General features: G+C 45.0%; 1 long non-coding RNA gene across 1 annotated transcript in view; it reads right to left on the bottom strand.

The window, feature by feature from the left end:
* LOC144771523 (uncharacterized) overlaps positions 1-19,823 on the bottom strand; it is a 39,982-nt gene extending 20,159 nt beyond the window's left edge. Inside the window, exon 1 of the long non-coding RNA XR_013599326.1 lies at positions 19,750-19,823. This is a non-coding gene — a long non-coding RNA (uncharacterized LOC144771523). The remainder of the gene's footprint in view (positions 1-19,749) is intronic.
* Between the last annotated feature and the right edge of the window lie 483 nt (positions 19,824-20,306).

Raw genomic sequence — 20,306 nt, 5'->3', positions numbered from 1 at the left:
CTCTGGAGGGGCCCATCAGGAAGCACTACCTTGAATGTTACTAATGTTAAGTTTGAACTTTTGCACCTGCTCATTGCTTTCAGTTTAGCTAAAATCGTTTTTTTCTGCAATTTCGCACGTTTTTTGGGGCGCGAATCCGTGCGAGATCGATTTCGGAAGCCGCGAATACGTGCGAATACAAAATTGTTTTTTTTGCGACGTGTATGTTCGCGTGATCTTGCGCGTGTTCGCGAGGCGCTTCTAGCTATACGTTTGCCAAGTTACCCTATCGGTCGTACACGGGCGCGGCCATCTTGTTGGCGTGACGTAATTCCGTTTCCGCCCGCTATGTGTAATCTCGCAAAGTGTGCTGCTCGCTAGTACAATTTCGCGCGTACTCGCAAGGAAAATCTCGCGCGAACTTACCCACGCGGTCGTGAACGGGCGCGCCCATCTTGTTTCTCATTCATTGCTATGGTTCTGGGCATGCTTTCTCTATCCTCTCTCAATCTCTGCCATCCTTTGCTTGTTTGAAGTTTTTTTGATCTAATTTTACTTATTATCTATCCCTCTATTTTTCTAGCTCTATATTTTTGTGTTTTCTGCAGCTTTTAGTTACTTTTAAACTACTTTTTTAAACTCTTTTCTTTTCTTCTTCACTATTCTATTTCTTGTTTATCATTTAACTCTATTTCTGCCCAGACCATGGTAAAGGGAGCCGGGAAGCACCCTGAGAAGGGGAAGGGTCCCGCACCCCGTGCCCGGCTCCCGTGCGGGCGTTTAAGGGGGGAGCAAGTGGTCCCGAGGGAGATCTTCAGCGCGGAGGAAGTGGCGGCACTGATCTTCCACGTCCAGCGCCGCCTCCCCAAGACGATCCTGGGAGGCGGCAAGATCGCGACTGGCTATGGCATCCGGGAGCGTCGCAAGCGGTGGGAGAAGGTGTGCCAGGCCATGTACAAGATCTCTGGGGTCCGGCGCACATATAACCAGGCCACCCACCGCTGGACCGATGTCATGGACCGGGAGCGGGACTTGCTGGACGCGCTCGGCGTAGAGGTCCCCGGGCTTGGTGAGTAGTAGTAGTAGTACATTTACTACTCTGTTTTATCCTGCTCTGTTATTTGCAAATCTTTGTTCTTTACCAAGAGCAATAATGCTGCCGATTACATTGAGGTAAATTATATTTCAAAATCTTCTATGCATTTCAGGTGCACTGCTCTCCTTCTCAGTAGCCTTGCTTGCTACTATGCTTCTTTGTTTTGTATGTTGTGTTCAGAAGCATTTCATTGGCCTGAGAAATTATGTATGAGTGTAGTGTAAAGAAAAGAACTGCGTAATGCTAGACAGTAAGGGTCATATTTTCAATTACCGGCGCATCCCTGCAAAGTAGCAGGGATGCGGCAGTAATTGTGTGCCATGCCACCACCACCCATTGGCCCAAAACGTCACAGAAGCCTTACGCATCTGTGCCGTAAAGGCAGCGCATTGCTGGAGTTGCGTGCCAACGATGGCGCAGCTCCAGCAATGCTCTGGGGTACCCTATCTCCCCAATGCTGCATCAAGCCGTACGTCGGCTTCAAGCGCGCAGGGTTTGAGTCATGCATCATTGTCCTAAAAGTGACTGATTGACATCTTGTAGATTTCCCTCAGCCACTTTTAGGATTCGTTCCTGCGCAGGTACGCCCTCCCTTGCGCCGGAACGCCCCCTGATGGCGCAGGGCTTTACAACGTGATGCATCGCCCATATGCCCATATGTGTTTTTTTTTTATATATACGCCGCACCAACACCATGGCGAGTCTTTTGTTCTGCCGCTGCGTCACAAAAGGCACGCAACAATGGAGGAAAATGAGCCGCAACTTCCGCAAGGGACTTCTAAATCAGCCCCAACAGACTGAAGTCCAGTCCTTCCTTTAGACACATGGCTATAAGAAGAAATAGTGGCGGTGGTGGCGGGTGGATTGATAGTTTGAGTATTCACTGATCTGCAAGCAGGATGGACTTTGTCTGTCACTTCGCGTGTTGCGCACTGCTGCCTGCAGTGCCAGGCCTAGGCAAACCTCTTTAGTAGTCTGTTTATTGAGTTACATAGGAACTTTCTAAGTCAACGTTCCGCAAATCAGGCAATACGAATAACGTAGTATACCACATGAGATAGATCCCGTGGAATAGTTGTCTATCTATTTGCTATTTTTCCAAAATATTTTGTTATTGTTCTTTTGAAATGTTTGATTTGGTTGAAAAATCTCATCCATGTTTTCTGGTTTTTCTTTCTTTCATGTTGTACATCAGCTCCCCCCAAGGGCAAGAGGACACAGGAGGAGGGTGCTGAGGATGCAGGCCAGGATCGGGCAGGCGAGGGCTCCTTTGCTGGCCCCAGTAAGTTTACATTTTAATAAACAGTACCTATTTTTTCCTAGCGTTCCTCATTCGATTTTTTCTAAATCGTCTTTGATCTTCTTGTAGACTGGATATAAATTCTTATCCTGCCTCGAATATGACTCCCTGTGGTATTACTAGACTATTCTTATTAGTCTGTCTGTGTAGCTAACTAAGATTGGACATTTGGCAATTCCATTGGACTCCCATTATATTCAGCAATACCTCTATGCACTGTCTCCTTACTGACTAGATAGTGTGGCAGAGTCATTCAGCTCCCGAAGTCACCGATTATAGATCCCCAATGATCTCTAGATTATCGTACGCAGGACAAGAGAGTAGTACGGAGTCACAGCACAGTCAAGAAGTGTCAGAGGCACTCATGCTTGCAAAAATTCCAAAACCTTTAGCTCATCCACTCTAGTCTAGAGGAACAAAAACCACAGAGTCTATTTAAGTTTAAAAGCTTTATTAAAAGTAAACACATTTATTAAAATCTACTTTGTCATAAAACTATTTAACTGAAAACGGAAAAGTGGTTAGTGCTGACGATTAATTGGACACATTTCTTGTGGTCGAGCCGAGCTCTCACCTGGTTTGAACTTGATCCTGGTCGTGTTCTTAGGAGTCAAGCTTCTGTCTGTTAGGAGAAAAAGTGGTGCGTGTTAAAAATCAAAAGCAAGCATTCATCAGTTGTGCATAAAAGTGCAGCAAGACAACAGCCTTCCCTGGAAAATGGGACATTTTTACTATGGAGTAGACAGTCACAAATTATTACATTGTATTCTGTTTTTTTAACATTTCTCCTAGACCAAATATTATATAGTAGTGAGTGGTGTATTCTAACATTCTTAAATGTACTTTGTAGGTGTAACATCTGGTGACGGGGCCAGCGCGGAGGTGGCTGTGTTGGACCAGGACTCGGAGGCCTCTGGGGAGGAGGCGGTGCAAGAGCCGGCGGACGGTCCTGTGGGGGATCAAACGGTGGTGGCGGAAACAGGTAAGCTATATATTCCTTACTTATTGAGATTGAAGACTGCATAGTGTGCTTTCTGCACGGGTGTATTACAATTACAAATCAACCAGGTAGTAGCCTCCTCGAAATGTACTTCGACTTAGCTGTGAAGTTTTTGGTGAGAAGAATCCCAATAAGTTCTTAGACGAACGTGATGGATGGGATGAACGAAAAGCGAAAGAAGGGTGTAAGTAAGTGGGACGCGAACTTGTATGATGGCTGGCAAAGAAGAACGATATGTGTTTGCTTGGCCCCCGAGGTGGCTGGGAAGGAAAGAATATGGTATGGTGCATGGCTGGGTCAATGATGAAGCAAGGATGGGTGGAAGGACAGCAGCCTGGGTGGGTGAAACAGAAACTGTATGTGTGCGTATACTTTGACTGAATGGATGCCTGGAGCATGGTATTCTCTGACTCTTAGATAGCACATGTGTATCTAGAGAGAGTAGATGGTCGCCAGGTGAAGTAAGTGTTACCTTGAAGAGCATGTACCACCGCACCCGCACGTCCGTTCCAGTGCAGGGAAGGCAAGGAAAAGAAATTGTAAATGTGTCCAATACTACCATGAATAGTAGCAGTACTTTGTATTGCGTTTGCATTCACAGCATATATCTGGTTATTACGGTGGACACTTCGTACCTCTCTTAATAACTTTAGTTTACTTGTAGTACGTCATTCATGTGTGGGTGTATCACTGTTCACTCAATATTAAGCAAAGCACCTAAAGTCATCTCATCTGTCATTAAATACGTCCCATGTGAAGTGATAGATAATCAAATTAGTTAGCTTCTTCATTTTCCTTTTCTAGTACTCATTTGCACTGTAGGGTGAAAGGTAAATTAATTAAGCAGTAGCCCTTGTAACAGAGTATTCTCAGTGCCACCCGTAATAGAAAAGTAATAGCTTCACCACCTGCATGCACTGGACCGGTACAGTAACGCAAGTCTGTCTCACTCATCATGGTGTGCAACTTTTTTTCTCGGGTGCAAGTTCACTGTGCTGTCCATGTCATTCTGCCGGCTTGCATAAGATAACGTACCAATTTCCCTAAACAAGAGAGAAGAAGAAGAATAAGACTGGTGTACTGTCATAGTCGACTGTAATGGAAGTCCATAGTGGTCGTAGAATTTGTTCATTAAACTACCACTAATGTTAGAGCAAGGATGCAGAAGTGGGAGGTTACATAGATACTGTCCTCAATAGTTATGTACTGTGCTTTCAATTTGCTACTTGTACTCTGTGACCCAACTTTCGGCTCAATCACTTTGTGTTATTAATAAGGAGCATTGGTTACAGACTATGTCTTTCTTTCTTCATATAGTTGCTCCTTCCAAATCAACAACAAGGAGGGAGCAGGCTAGATTGGCCCGGCAACGGAGGCTGGAGGCCACAGTCGTCGAATATCGGCGGCTGGTGGCCCTGGAGGAGGAGGAGGACACGCAGTCGAGCGGGGCAACAACGACATCCTCGACTGTGACCACTGCATCCTCCTCCGTGACTAAGCCAGCGGGACCGAGCCGGGCTAAGAAAGACGACCGCCACCGCCAAGCAACCGAAATACCAGCTGCCCCCCACAGGAGCTGCAAGGACCGCCAACGCCGCCTACGAGTCCGCATGTCCAACCTGGAGCAGGAGGTCCTAAAGTATAAGAACTTGGTTAAGGGCCTCCGCTCCGAGCTTGCCACCCTCCGCAAGGAGTATGATGCCCATGCCGCATCATGCACCAGCACCAGCACCCTCCAGTAGTGGAGTGTCCCTTGCCCTTTTTTTATAGACTTTTGGGGGGTGGGATTTGGGAGTTGGGATCGTTTTGGGACGTTTCAAAGACAATCGTTGGGGTTAGGGTGGGTGAGGGAGATTATTTTGTTAGGGCTAAAAAAATATATTTTTAAACTTTATCTGACCATACCTGTTTTTTACTGCTTTTCAGTCTGGTGGGTGGGGGGCGGGGGTGTAACAGTAACTTTGTTTTCCTGAACAGTCGAAGGACTTTAGTAGTACAACCGTCAATCTCTTGTCTACTCCGAAATAATACTCCATTATACTACCTCCCACCAAACGCTTATCTTACCTGTAATTTGTGTTAGAAATTAGGGCTAGGCCCAGGGCTGGCTCCAGGTGAAATGGGGATTAACGTTGTCAATCCTGGGCGGGTGACATTTCCTCATTGCGGTGGTACTAGTGGTGTGACACAGTGGCAGTTGCATGCCTATGGAAAAAAAGAAAACGAAACCTTGTTTGTCCTCCTTACTGTAGCATTACAACGGTTACGGTACGATCGAGAAAATAGCAGGTGACAGTACACTAGAACAGTGCCATAATGTAGCCTAACAAATGGTAAAGTATTTGCTTGCAAGTATAACTAGTACTTGCGTTGAATTTATTTGACATTGGCTACTACTACTAGAAGATATAGTACTGAAGCTGAGTAAGTCTAGAAGATATCCTCGTATTCCTTCACCAGCCTGTTGCTGCTATGACCTTATCCTCCCCAGCAAGTGTGTGGAATTATTGATGTCATTTTAGTCAGACATCAAGCAAAACAACACAGCCGGGGGGAAGAGGGTTAGGGTTTGTAAAATGGATGGGAATGGGGGTTTCTTTTTGGGTAGGTTTTGTTGAGAGAAGAAAAAAAAAGCAGAGCATGGACAAACAATAATTGAAGATACAGACAATCTTTGGTTACAAACTAAAGGTAAGCACATGCAGTCACACTCATAGAATAAAAGACAACAATGGATACTGTATCTGTATTGCGTATGTTGTTGGAGTTGTCCTGTTGAATTTGGTAAGTAAGTTGCATGCAGCAAACAATTCCTCTTATTGGCGGCACTCCTCCATTCCAGCTGACGCTTCGTCCATCAATGTGGTGACCACTGACAGAAGACACCCTGTCCACTGCCTGCCTGGCGGATGTTGACTGAAACCCGGCCTGTAATTATTGAACGGAAAACAGGAAGTGCTATTACAATACCACTGATAAATAAATAAAAGGTATGTACGCTGTGTGGTGCAAAAAGTCACACTTTGATTTCCCTAATAGACAGTACAATATTTTTGAAATTGCGTGCTCTGTCTGAGTCACCTTTTTAAGGATCAATAAGTATGGCCAAAATATTATAGCGGATCTTTCCCCTCAAGGTAGGTGTACTACTGTGTTTTAGAACAAAATTTGACCTTCCCAGCAATGCTCCCACCAAGACCCTTACTAAAGCCAGTCGCAAAAATGTAGAAGAACCCCAATCATATCTCCAAAAACGATGCCTAGCAGAAAAATGTTTACAAAACGTACTTTGAAAGTAACAGTAGGCCCAAATACAGACCGTGGATTGTATTCAAACCACTTGCAAGCAAGCAAAAGTATCCATAGCCAGCATCGCTCCAACAGTGCTCTACAACAACAGAACCGCGTTGCAATAGAACCCCCCGAAACACATGCAATCCTGCTGCTAGGGCTAACCCTAACGAACCCTAACTTACAAAAAGTGCCAAAACTGGTGTTTCCTTATGGATTTTGTCCAACAAACTTCTAGACGGTATTAGACCTTCCCAGGAATGCCCCAGGCAAGACCCGCCAACCCACCCGCAAAAAAACACCCGACACAACACCCCCAAACAGCGAAAAAGCTAAATCTCATACTTACAATGTCTCTCGGCCTTCGGTCCAAACACGGCGCTGTGCAGCTAGGTCATCATCATCATCAATCATCATAACTCCTGTTTTCCACCACGGATTTCCTGAAAAGCAAATGCAATCAAGATTAGACTGTCGCAGCAGTGCTTCGACAGAGACCCCGGCCGCAACCCACCCACGAACAGCAGGAAGCCCCCCAAAACGCTACATTGAGCAAGATGTCAGAAGAAATAGCAAAAAAAAGGCTGTTCCTTATGGATTTTGTCCAAAACACTTCTATCCGGTATTAGACCTTCCCAGGAATGCCCCAGGCAAGACCCGCCAACCCACCCGCAAAAAAACACCCGACAACACCCCCAAACAGCGAAAAAGCTAAATCTCATACTTACAATGTCTCTCGGCCTTCGGTCCAAACGCGGCGCTGTGCAGCTAGGTCATCATCATCATCAATCATCATAACTCCTGTTTTCCACCACGGATTTCCTGAAAAGCAAATGCAATCAAGATTACACTGTCGCAGCAGTGCTTCGACAGAGACCCCGGCCGCAACCCACCCACGAACAGCAGGAAGCCCCCCAAAACGCTACATTGAGCAAGATGTCAGAAGAAATAGCAAAAAAAAGGCTGTTCCTTATGGATTTTGTCCAAAACACTTCTATCCGGTATTAGACCTTCCCAGGAATGCCCCAGGCAAGACCCGCCAACCCACCCGCAAAAAAACACCCGACAACACCCCCAAACAGCGAAAAAGCTAAATCTCATACTTACAATATCTCTCGGCCTTCGTTCCAAATGCGGCGCTGTTCAGCTAGGTCATCATCATCAATCATCATAACTCCTGTTTTCCACCACGGATTTCCTGAAAAGCAAATGCAATCAAGATTAGACTGTCGCAGCAGTGCTTCGACAGACACCAAAAATTACCCACAAACCCCCGGAACCCCGCCAAAGAGCACCTCAAAGGCAAGCAAGTCAGCAAAAACGGCAAGAAATTTCCACCTCATATTTGGTCCAAAACACTTTTGTCCATTATTAGAGCTTCACAGCAATGGGCCCAAATCCGTCAACTCACCCGCAAAGAAGTACAACACCCCCACAAGTGCTGAGTCTTTCTTCATTGGGCGTAATCCAGCACTCTGCTTGGAGGGAAATCGCAGTCTGGAGGAGGAGGATAGAGGAGCATGTTCTTCAGAACTTGTGAACCTGAGGAATGTAGACTGCGGCACCTTCAAATCAATAAGCAAACAAGTGAAGACAGTTCTGATGATGGTCTTGTTTTTGGGATTAGGTGATTAAAGTTTGAATTAAATTAACTGTGCAAAACAAAGAAAGAGAGACACAAAGCACACAGGAATAAAAGTGAATAAGGACGAAAAAGAAAGTTCTTGATTGATTGTCTCATTTTCAGGGCTCGGTGTCAGGGAATAAGAACAAGATTTCGTCATCATACTCTGCGAATTCAGGCTGGATGAGGTCAGTGGCACCGAACAGAGAAAAAATCCCCTCATCTACGTTGCTGTCCTCCTCGTCTTCATGCGGCGTGCTTTCTCGTACTTTGTAATCTGGTGGTATGAGGTGCTGATTCATCTTGATCATTGTCAGCCGCTCCACATTTTTGGGCGAGAGGCGGCTCCGTTTGGGAGTTACAATGCCACCAGCAGCATTGAAAACACGTTCAGAAGACACACTTGCGAGTGGGCAAGACAAATAGTTTATAGCCAGGTTGAAGAGCTGTGGCCACAATTGTTTTTTGCCATGCCAATACTGCAATGGCTCATCATTAAGGAAGACCTCTGTTGAGTCATTCAGATAGTCCTGCACCATCGACTCAAGGTCATCAACTGTTCCTCCACTTTGCTTACTTTTTGCTGTGCCTGTGACATTTTTTCGAGAACCATACCCCATCAAACTTAGCCAATCCTCCTCCGCAGCCACTGTTAGTGTTGTCATTGTGTGTGGTGCAGATGATCCAGTTGCCGGTGTCTTTAACAGCTGAGAGGTCACTTGTGCCCCAGCCACAGGTGCAGAAGTGGATTCTTGTGACTGCGGATGGCCTGCTGATGCTGATGCTGATGTACTGGCTTCTCCTTCAATAACCTGCCGTTCTTTTTCAAACCTCTTGGCTGACCAGGCTAACCAATGTTTGTACTTTTGAACATCTGCATCAGCAAAAGGAAAGAATGCTTCGCCTGCCAGCGCCTTTTTGTAGCGTGGATCCAGAATAGTAGCACAAATGTAATGCTGATCTGACTTGATGTTTTGAAGACGTTCATCACCACGTAGGCGATCTAATAATTTCTCAGACAAAATGAAATGTTTTTTTTTTTTTCATCTTTTTCAAACTCAGAAGACACCGCCATCAGTTGGTGCTCCAGCATGCACAACAATGGGATAGCTTTTCCCAAATTACAGTCCTCCTGGCTGACTGCACGCGTGAAGAACTCAAAAGGACGAAGCATGTCTGTCAGGCTTTTAACTATGTCCCATTGCGCCGCACTCATCCGCAGGTCCTCCTTCTGAGATGTAGCCTCTGTGAAGAAATAGTGATCGAGTACCGTATACTGCTCATACAGACGCTCAAGCATGTAGAAGGTTGAGTTCCAATGTGTTGCCACCTCCTGGATGAGTGCTTTCACTGGCATTCTACGTTGAAGTAGCAGTCTCCGCAGATGCTTCCGGGCCTTAAAAGAATGGCTGAAATGGTTGCACATTTTGCGGCAGGTGGCCATTACCTCGAACGCTGGACTCTGTTTATCACTCAAGAATTTTTGAACTACCAGGTTGATACAGTGCGCCAAACACGGCACTCTAACATGGTCACCCATGAACATGGCCTTAACTACATTGGCGCCATTATCCGTGGAAACATAACCAATCTTGCGTTTTAGGGGGGATAGCATTGTCAAGACCTTTTTGTTAAACTCTTCCAAAAGGTTTTCTGCTGTGTGACTTTTCTCCAAGCCAAACATGGCTAGTGTTGCATGTTTCCGAGCAGCTTTGAAAACTTGGTCCGGGTCAACACCTGCGTTTAGCTTTGCTTTAACACCTGAAAAAGAGACCCAGTGTGCAGTGATGCACATGTAATCATCGCCTGGGCCACTGGTCCACATGTCTGTTGTCAGATGTATTGTGTGAACAGCACTCTTCTGCAAAGCTGCCCCAATCGCCTGCAGCACATCTTCATGTAGTGCTGGAACCGCAACTCTGGCAAAATAGAACCGGCTCGGAACCTTCCATTTAGGGCAGAGCGTTGCCACTAATTCAAGAAAACCTACCGCTTCTACAAAAGAAAAAGGTAGAAGGTCCACAGCTAGCATTTTAGCCAGCTTAGTGTTATACAGACGCGTCAGTGGGTGGTTGCGTTCATATGGCACGTCTGAAGTAAGCATTGTTCTAATGTTGCCCTGGACCAAGCATTTACGGGCTGATAATGACTTCGTTGACCCAATTTTGCTCGCTGGTGAACTTTTGTGCGTTGGTGTCTCACTCGCTCCAACACTCTTAGTGTGCCTCACATTGGGTGTGCTGCTGACAGGGGTACTGGGTGTAAGGAAAGTCTTTGACACGTCTTCTTCCTCCTCGTCATCATCAGATGAAACATCAACGTTTCCTTGAATTTGCCCTTTCTTGATCGCATCTAGGTGCGCAAACCATCTGACAGTGTGCTTTCTCTCAAGATGACCTCTCTGGCCGCCGGTACCATAGTTGGTACCTGACTTACCACGACTAACTGCAAGCTTACAAAGGGTACAAATGGCAAACTTTGGATTTTTTGGACAAACAGTAAAGAAGTCCCAAACTGGGGACTTGAAGTGTCTGTGGGACCTGGAGGAGGCGGCGATACTGGTGGTGGTGGTCATGAAGCTAATGCCAGATGAAGTGGAGGATCTTGATTGCCCAACTTTTGTACGTTTTGCACTTTCACCGCCACTAATTAAGGTCGAGGTTGACGGAGGTCTCTTCTTGCCAGAAAGAAATATGGAAGCGGGACGAGTTGGTGTACTACTTAACTCCAATGATTGTGGTGTTTCCACTGCCTCCTCATCGACAACATCATCATCATCATCACGCTGAGCAGCTCTTCGGGCTAGGGTCAAAATGTCTGTTTGCTGCATGCCCGCTGGGGCTGCAGTGACCTTTATGATGACTGGGTCGTCGTTGGCAGAGTCTTCATCAGCAGCAGTATCCGCCACTTCTTGTTGAGCCTCATCACACTCCATAACTCTGAGACTTTGGACGAGCTTCCTTTTACGCTTAACTACCTTTGTTGGATCATGGTGTGCCTCACTCTCAGACGGCTGTGGTGCTGGTTCCCAAGTTTGATCCGTATCATCAGAAGGAGGTGTGCTTGAAGAGGATGTAGACACCACCCTTGATCTCTTCCTTGCTAGGGGTGCGGAAGACAATGAAGGATCATCAGGAGGAGTGGCTTCCTCAAATGATACCTCGCCTTGATTGTCGATTTCCTGATGTGCCCCTACTTCGGGAGGAACAACTATTGTGGGCACTTGTGACCCTCCATGCACCTCTGCTTGCGCATCTCCTTGCGCTGCCTCTCCTTCCACATGTACTTGGGCTTGTACTTGCACATGTGATTGTTGTTGCGGCTGTGGTTGTTCAACACTCGTCAGATGAGCTACAACAACCTGTGTTGATTGAGGGACATTGCTGCTGCTTTCTTGCGATGAGCCAACATCACTGGTCGATGGTGATTGAAGAACTATACTGGCTGCCTCTGCAGCACTCAAGGGCTTGGACTTCAGTTGGCATGGTGGTGGTGGTGGTGGCACTGAGCCCAATGGAGCGGGGGTGCTGCTGCCAGCTTGGTCCCCAGCAGATCCCGCTGCTGCTGCTGCAGGCATACTTTTTTTTTTACTCCCAAAAAAAGGGGCGGGCGGCACACCAGTGTCCTTGGTAACTTGCTTCTTCTGCTCCTTACTGGCACCTTTCTTGCTAGAGGAGCTACGGGTTACTTTTTTTGGGGCCATCTTCTTCAGAGCAGGTCAGCAGGCAGCAGTTGCACGAGTTGCAGAGGGTTCTGTGTCCAGACGTGACGTCGCGTGACGTTATGCTGCGCACACCGCTGCAGGACTTCTTCCTGGCACTGGTGGTTCTCTTGAGTCTTCTTGTGCACCTAAAAGCAATGGAAGACAGAGGAACATCAGTTCAGTTATACACCCCAAAAAATCGACAAAACACAGAAAAATGAGCACAATCCCATGCCATCCATGATGTTTACATTGAAGACACCCCACAGAAAGACTAGGGACATGCAAGTATGCAACACTCACTACCCCTGGGCATAATGGATGAAAAGTAGGCAAAATAAGTGCAGGCCTCAGACACTGCCTCTCCTCAAAATGGCCCCTTACACCCCAAGCACATGTTGCCTGTTCCAGCCAGCACTCAAGATGGCCACCACCACCACCCACATGGCCAGTCCACATCAACAGTACACCCCCAAAAAACAGAAAAACAGCCAGAAATCACCACAATCCAATGCCATCCATGATGTTTACATCAAAGAGAGTGAGACCACACCACAGGCACACTCAGTCCATGCACCACCACCACCCCTGGGCAAGCAAAAGGCCACACCAGCAGCCCCCCAAAAACGACAAAAAACAATAAAATAAGCACAATCCCAGCCCATCCATGGCCTCAATTATGTTTAAATTCAAGAAGACACCCCACAGAAAGACTAGGCCCATGCAACACTCACCACCCCTGGGCAAAGGGCCACACCAGCAGGCCCAAAAAAACGACAAAAAACAATAAAATCTGCACAATCCCAGCCCATCCATGGCCTCAATGGTGTTTAAATTCAAGAAGACACCCCTCAGAAACACTAGGCCCATGCAACACTCACTACCCCTGGGCATAAGGGATGAAAAGTAGGCAAAATAAGTGCAGGCCTCAGACACTGCCTCTCCTCAAAATGGCCCCCTTACACCCCAAGCACATGTTGCCTGTACCAGCCAGCACTCAAGATGGCCACCACCACCACCCACATGGCCAGTCCACATCAACAGTACACCCCCAAAAAACAGAAAAACAGCCAGAAATCACCACAATCTAATGCCATCCATGATGTTTACATCAAAGAGAGTGAGACCACACCACAGGCACACTCAGTCCATGCACCACCACCACCCCTGGGCAAGCAAAAGGCCACACCAGCAGCCCCCCAAAAACGACAAAAAACAATAAAATAAGCACAATCCCAGCCCATCCATGGCCTCAATTATGTTTAAATTCAAGAAGACACCCCACAGAAAGACTAGGCCCATGCAACACTCACCACCCCTGGGCAAAGGGCCACACCAGCAGGCCCAAAAAAACGACAAAAAAACAATAAAATCTGCACAATCCCAGCCCATCCATGGCCTCAATGGTGTTTAAATTCAAGAAGACACCCCTCAGAAACACTAGGCCCATGCAACACTCACTACCCCTGGGCATAAGGGATGAAAAGTAGGCAAAATAAGTGCAGGCCTCAGACACTGCCTCTCCTCAAAATGGCCCCCTTACACCCCAAGCACATGTTGCCTGTACCAGCCAGCACTCAAGATGGCCACCACCACCACCCACATGGCCAGTCCACATCAACAGTACACCCCCAAAAAACAGAAAAACAGCCAGAAATCACCACAATCCAATGCCATCCATGATGTTTACATCAAAGAGAGTGAGACCACACCACAGGCACACTCAGTCCATGCACCACCACCCCCCCTGGGCAAGCAAAAGGCCACACCAGCAGCCCCCCAAAAACGACAAAAAAACAATAAAATAAGCACAATCCCAGCCCATCCATGGCCTCAATTATGTTTAAATTCAAGAAGACACCCCACAGAAAGACTAGGCCCATGCAACACTCACCACCCCTGGGCAAAGGGCCACACCAGCAGGCCCAAAAAAACGACAAAAAACAATAAAATCTGCACAATCCCAGCCCATCCATGGCCTCAATGGTGTTTAAATTCAACAAAACAGTTGTATCATGCACCCATAACCAACCCTGGTCCTACTGGATACTGTGGCTACCCACAATATAATTTATTTAATTTTCTGAAAAAGTTCAAAAATTGTACTTGCAGCAACTGTAATGCCCCAAACAAACTTACTTGTGAAAGTTGATTTCTAATCCAAAAGTGATCCAAAGACAGTCAAAAAGGCCTCAAATCCAAATATCCAGCAGCACCCACAAAAAGTAATCCTTCCAGCTCCAGATCCAAATGAAAGTGACCAGGAGATGGACAAAGCACTGGGAGGAGCCTGCTGGACAGGAACAGGAAGTTGGAGACTGTGGGGCACTTCCTTCCTCCCCCCCCCCCAAAATGGACTCCTTGCAAAAAAAAAGGCCATGCAAATGTCAACCTGAGGAGTGATTCTGATAAAAATCATAATTTTCTGAAGGTTTATCCTGTTTGCTGGTGATTTTCTTGTGCGAAATTGCAAAATCTCTATTTCGCAAGTGCGAGATTGTTCCTTTCCGCCGCAACTACGTGTTCGCAATTGCGAACTCTCGCGAGGTGTGCTGTGCAAGGTGGCAAGCCGCGAGTACGTATTCGCGGGCGACAAACTCCCGCGGGAACACGCAGCAAGATCTAAAATGGCGCGTCACTCGCAAAGAAAAACAACTCGGCAAACGCTAAAATGACGGAAAGTGAACGCCGTGCACCACGCCGCGCGCCGCAACCAAGCAAAAAATCCGCCGCGAGCGGATTCACAGATTTACGACAAATTCGCGAGCGTTCGCGGATTGCGAATTTGCCGAAAATCCGAAAAATCCGCGAGCGGAGCGGATTTTACGCCCATGCTTACGTTTGACGTCATAGATGCACCTCAGTTTAGGTTAATTTTGGGAATCCTGTAGTTAATACATCATAACCCTAGTATTGATTGGGTAACAAAAGCAATAACATTCAATTCTTCTTGGTGTTGTACTCAATGTTTTCAGGAACAAAAAACAGAAGACATAGTTCAAGGATTTGATTTTCCAAAAGAATTGCAGAGTGTTTTACTACTCGAAGGACTTCCTATTGAGTATTCTGATTTAACAGATTTATTTGACAAAAAAAGAGCAATTACTCTTCCCCCTCATAGGTACCTTGATTGTAGAATAGATCTTGTACCCGGCGCTACCTTACCGTGCAGTAGAATGTGTCCACTTACAGAAAATGAAAACTAACATTTACAAACCTAATTGGATGAATATCTCGCAAACGAGTTTATTAGGCACTCAAAGTCCCCAGTCTCATATCCTTTATTTTTTATACTGAAGAAGGGGGTAGAGTTACGCCCATTTATAGATTATAGAGCCTTAAACAACGTGACAATAAAAAAAGATGTCCTTCGCCGCACATTCCTACATTATTGGATCAAATAAAACAAGCAATCATTTATACTAAATTGGACTTGCGCGGAGCATACCATCTTGTAAGAGTTCGAGAGGGCGATGAGTGGAAAACTTCGTTTCGCACCAAATTTGACCTCTTTGAATATCAAGTAATGCCCTTCGGACTCTGTAATGCTCCTGCTGCTTTCCAATGTTTTATAAATGAGGTATTGCATGAGTTCATCGATGTTTGTTGTGTTGTCTACATAGATGACATACTTATATACTATAATTTGGAACAAGAACATGTAAAACAAGACACGCCATCCTTCAAAAATTGCTTCTAAATTCCCTCTATGTCAAATTGGAAAAAAGCATGTTTCATGTTTCTAAAGTGAACTTTTTAGGATATGTCATTAGTCCTTCTGGAATAGAAATGGATCCCAAAAAAATAGACGCTGTAAGTACTTGGCCCAGCCCAACATCCGTAAATCAAGTACAACGTTGTTTAGGCTTTGCAAACTTTTATCAGCGCTTTATTCAAAATGTCTCCCAAATAATAACTCCCATCACCAAACTCCTTTGAAAAGGGGTAACATTTGAATGGACAGAGACCGCTGGAAAGTCCTTTCAAGATCTGAAAGGGAGGTTTACCACAGCACACATTTTACGTCATCCCGATCCTACACAACTATGTATAGCAGAAGCGGATGCTTCTCAGTTCACCCTAGGGGGAATTTTGTCATAAAGAAACATAGACACAGGACAAATGCACCCCATTGCTTACTATTCAAGGAAATTATCTGCAGCTGAACAAAATTATGCTATTGCAGAAAAGAAATTGTTGGCAATCAAGGCAGTTTTTGAGGAGTGGCGCCATTACTTGTTAGGGGCACGTCATCCAATCACCATCTATACTGACCACAGAAACTTACAATCTCTATGATCTGGCAAAGCTTTATCTGCCAGACAACTTCGGTGGTCATTATTTATTAATGAATATAATTTTTTAATCACTTTCTGACCAGGAAAAGAAAATCATAAGGCGGATGCATTATCACTTATCGGTGAAAAAGCAAATGGAAATAAGGTACATGTAAAACCAGTATTACCAACAACTTGATTTCAAGCTAGTCTTACAATCTGTGATGCAAATGGATATTGAAAAAGAAATTGAGTCAAAAGATATGGATGATTGGATAAGGAAATACCCATTCTCACAAGAGAAAGATAATATACTGTTTTTAAATGATCAAATCATTGTACCTTCACCAGAAATTCAAAAGTCAATTGTAATTGTAAAATCACTTATATAGCGCATGGCTACCTGTAGGCATCCCAGCGCTCTTGGCAACGGTAACCCTGGGCTAGTCCGATCAACATTCCTACTGCAGGCTAATTTCTGGGGAATAGGAAGGTTTTGAGTTTCTTCCTAAACTGAAGGAAGGTCTGTTCCTGCCTCAAGTTATATGGGAGGGCATTCCATTCACTTGCTGCTTGCAGAGAAAAGAGCCGGCCGCCTGAGCGGGCTCGCTTTATTCTGGGAATGATTGCCAGGTTGTGGTCACTCGAGCGGAGATTGAGTTGGGGCTTGTAAGGACTTATCATATTTTCCAAAATGGAAGGGCCTTCTCCATGCATGATCTTGTATGTGATGCATAGGGATTTAAATCGCATCCGTTCCTTCACAGGGAGCCAATGGAGTGATCTTAGAGCTGGCTTCGCCGACATATATCGACTAGTTCCAGTCAAAATCCTGGCGGCATAGTTCTGAGCCACTTGTAGGGTTTTAAAAGTGGATGCCGGTGCCCCAAGATATAAAGCATTCCCGTAGTCAATTCGTGATAAAACCAAGGATTGAACTACGGTCTTCTTTGCTTTTTCAGGGAGTTGGGGCAGGAATTTTACGCAGGGATTTGAGTATCCCATGACAAACTGCAGAGGTCTTTCTGGCTCTAGTTTCGAAGGAGAAAGCGTTGTCGAGCCAGAAGCCTAAGCTTTTTATTTTTGGTTTGGGTAATGGTATGGCACCCATACAAGTGGGCCAAGCTAGGCAGTCGGGGATATCCTGCTTTCCTAAGAGCATCAGCTCAGTTTTTCCTCTGTTAAGTCTGAGCTGAGACGAATTCATCCAGTTTACTACCACCTCCAAACAATTAGCCAGATTGTTCGGGGGAGCGTCTGTTTGTTGCAAGGAAAACACCAGCTGGGTGTCGTCCGCGTAGCTTATTAACTGGATGCCAAACGGAGCAACTAGTTCCGCCAACGGGGCCATGTAGACATTAAACAGTGTGGGGCTAAGGGACGACCCCTGTGGTACCCCACACTCTAACGCTAACAGACGAGAGCAGTTATTACCCTCAAACACCTGAAAATATCTTTCCTCAAGAAAAGATCTCAACCACTCCATGGCTTTCCCGGTTACCCCGATATTCCGGAGGTGAGACAGCAGCAGATGGTGACTTACCGTGTCGAAGGCGGCACTGAGGTCCAGAAGAATAATGGCCGCGCTGCCACCTGCATCCAAAATCCTTCTGGCCTCTTCTACCACCCTCAACAGTGCTGTCTCGGTGCCTTGATACTCTTTTATCAGCTCATCCTGGAGTTACAAAGACCTATCAAGTAATTAAGAGAACATTTTGGTGGCCTTCCATGTTCAATGATATCAAAAATTTGCTGAGACCTGTAGTGTGTTTATCCAAAATAAATCATCACACCAAGCCCCTCGTGGTCTATTAAAACCCCTGCCCATTCCACCTCAATCCTGGCATACAATCTTTCTTGATTTTATAGTTGAGCTTCCACCAACCAGAAAAGGTTTCACAACCATTTTAACAGTAGTAGATCAGTTCTCTCGAATAGCCTATTTCATTCCATTGAAGAGACTTCCAACAGCTATGGATTTAGCACAACTCTTAATGACAAACATTATACATTTACATGGAATGCCTCATATATTTTTTTCAGATAGGGGTTCCCAATTTATCTCTCACGTCTGGCAACATTTAAGTAAATTATTGAATATGGAAGTGCGGTTGTCATCAAGTTACCATCCACAAACAGATGGTTTAACAGAACGCCCCAATCAAACCATAGAACACTATTTACAATGCATGTTAACAAACCTTGATGATGAATGGTCAGATATATTATGTGCATTAGAGTTTGCATATAATAATATGGAGCATTCTTCTATTAAAATGTCTCCCTTCTTTTGTAATTATGGATATCATCCTAAACACATTCCTGATCATTTGGTTTCCACCAACATGGTTCCATCAATACATGATTATGTCTCTAAGTTAACATCTATTCATCAGGAAGCTCATTTTAATCTGGCCAAAGCAAAAGAAACCCAAAAAGACACAGCAGACAAGCACCGTTCCGTTCATCCTTCTTATGCCATAGGGGATAAAATTTGGTTAAGCATAAAAAACTTACGATTAAAAGGAAATAGAAAATTCAATACTCGCTTTATAGGTCCATTTCCTATAGAAAAAGTAATAAATTCTATCAGTATAAAAGTAACACTCCCACACCATTATCAAATCCACCCAGTCTTCCACGTGTCATTATTGAAACCTTACAATCCTAAAACACAGTTAATCAGTGCCCCTCCTCTGATGGGAATAGAAGGAAGTCCAGAATTTGATGTGAAGGCAATTTTGGATGCAAAAAGAATTTGTGGAAAGCTGTTTTATTTGATATATTGGAAAGGGTATGGCCCTGAAGAACGGTCCTGGGAACCATTAGGCCATCTAAAAAATGCACCACGATTGATAAAAGCTTTCCATGCCCGATATCCAACAAAGCCGAAACCCATCCCAGAGGTTTTAGGGAGGATCTTGAGAGGGGGGTATTGTCATGAATAACTATCCCATGTTCACATCATGATTCTGTACATAAATATGCATAAGAATTCGCATTCATAGTTACAGAAAAACCCACCCCTTTCCTGTGCACCAGCACTCCATATGGTATGTGTGTTTTGTGAATTGCATTATGCTTGGAGAAACTGTTCTATACGATTTACATTACGCTTGTGTTTTTAACCTACTGATGATTTTGGCTTTGGGAGATCATGGCAACTATGTAATCGTAGTTTCAAGCCTTGAGACCTTAAAGCAATTTCGGAAGGTGAATTGTACCGTTTTGAGAGTTACAATGATTGCAAACTGGTACAAAGATTGTACCACTACCAATACCAGCAGTGTGTTGCTCACATTGGACAAAATGCCTATTCACACACCGTCCTGTTAGAACTTGGCGGTACGTGTTAGATGTTCAGGGTGTGGTTGCCTAGGGTGTGGCTGGCTTATAAAAGCCGCACCCACCTTCTGGAAGGCGCTTTGCCTTCCGCTTGTTTCCCGGACAGGATCTGCATTGGAAACTCCTCGATTTACCTGATTGCCGCGCAGCTGTGTTCAACAGCTTTAGGCTTCAGCACCGGAAATCTTCTTTCTCCTCATGATGGCAGGACCTGCAATGAGAAACAAAGAAAGGAGATAAGTAATATTGAAGTTTTAAGGCACCCTTCGCAAGAAAGGTCAAGGTCAATAGACTAAACAAATTTTTGAAACTTCTGCTTAAAAAGAAGGAATCAAACAGACTGGGTAATTATCGGATGCAGCAACAAAAGCCTAGAAATCAGACTTTTAGCAAAAGACTTGTAAAGTAGCGAAACAGTTTTTAAAAACATTAACAAGTGGCAGTGTATTTTCAGAAATAATTTTTAAATCTGCCATATCAAAATCACTTGTAGGTTGTTGTTTTGTTTTGTTTATTCTTTGTTCTCCAACAATAGGTAAAGTGTGCAATAGAAGTCACCATACTTCCTAAGTAAGTTCATTGGTGCATTCAGAAGAGACCAAGTGCTCGTAATTTATAAAAGGTTAAGTGGTATTTATCCAATTGTTTTCATTTTCAGCAGAACACTATTGCCAACACAAGACTTTGCCTG

The sequence above is a fragment of the Lissotriton helveticus genome, chromosome 8, assembly GCF_964261635.1.
Source record: "Lissotriton helveticus chromosome 8, aLisHel1.1, whole genome shotgun sequence".
NCBI classification, from domain to species: Eukaryota; Metazoa; Chordata; class Amphibia; order Caudata; family Salamandridae; genus Lissotriton; species Lissotriton helveticus.
The sequence above is the reverse complement of the archived record's forward strand: the minus strand, read 5'-3'. Positions and strand labels throughout refer to the sequence as shown.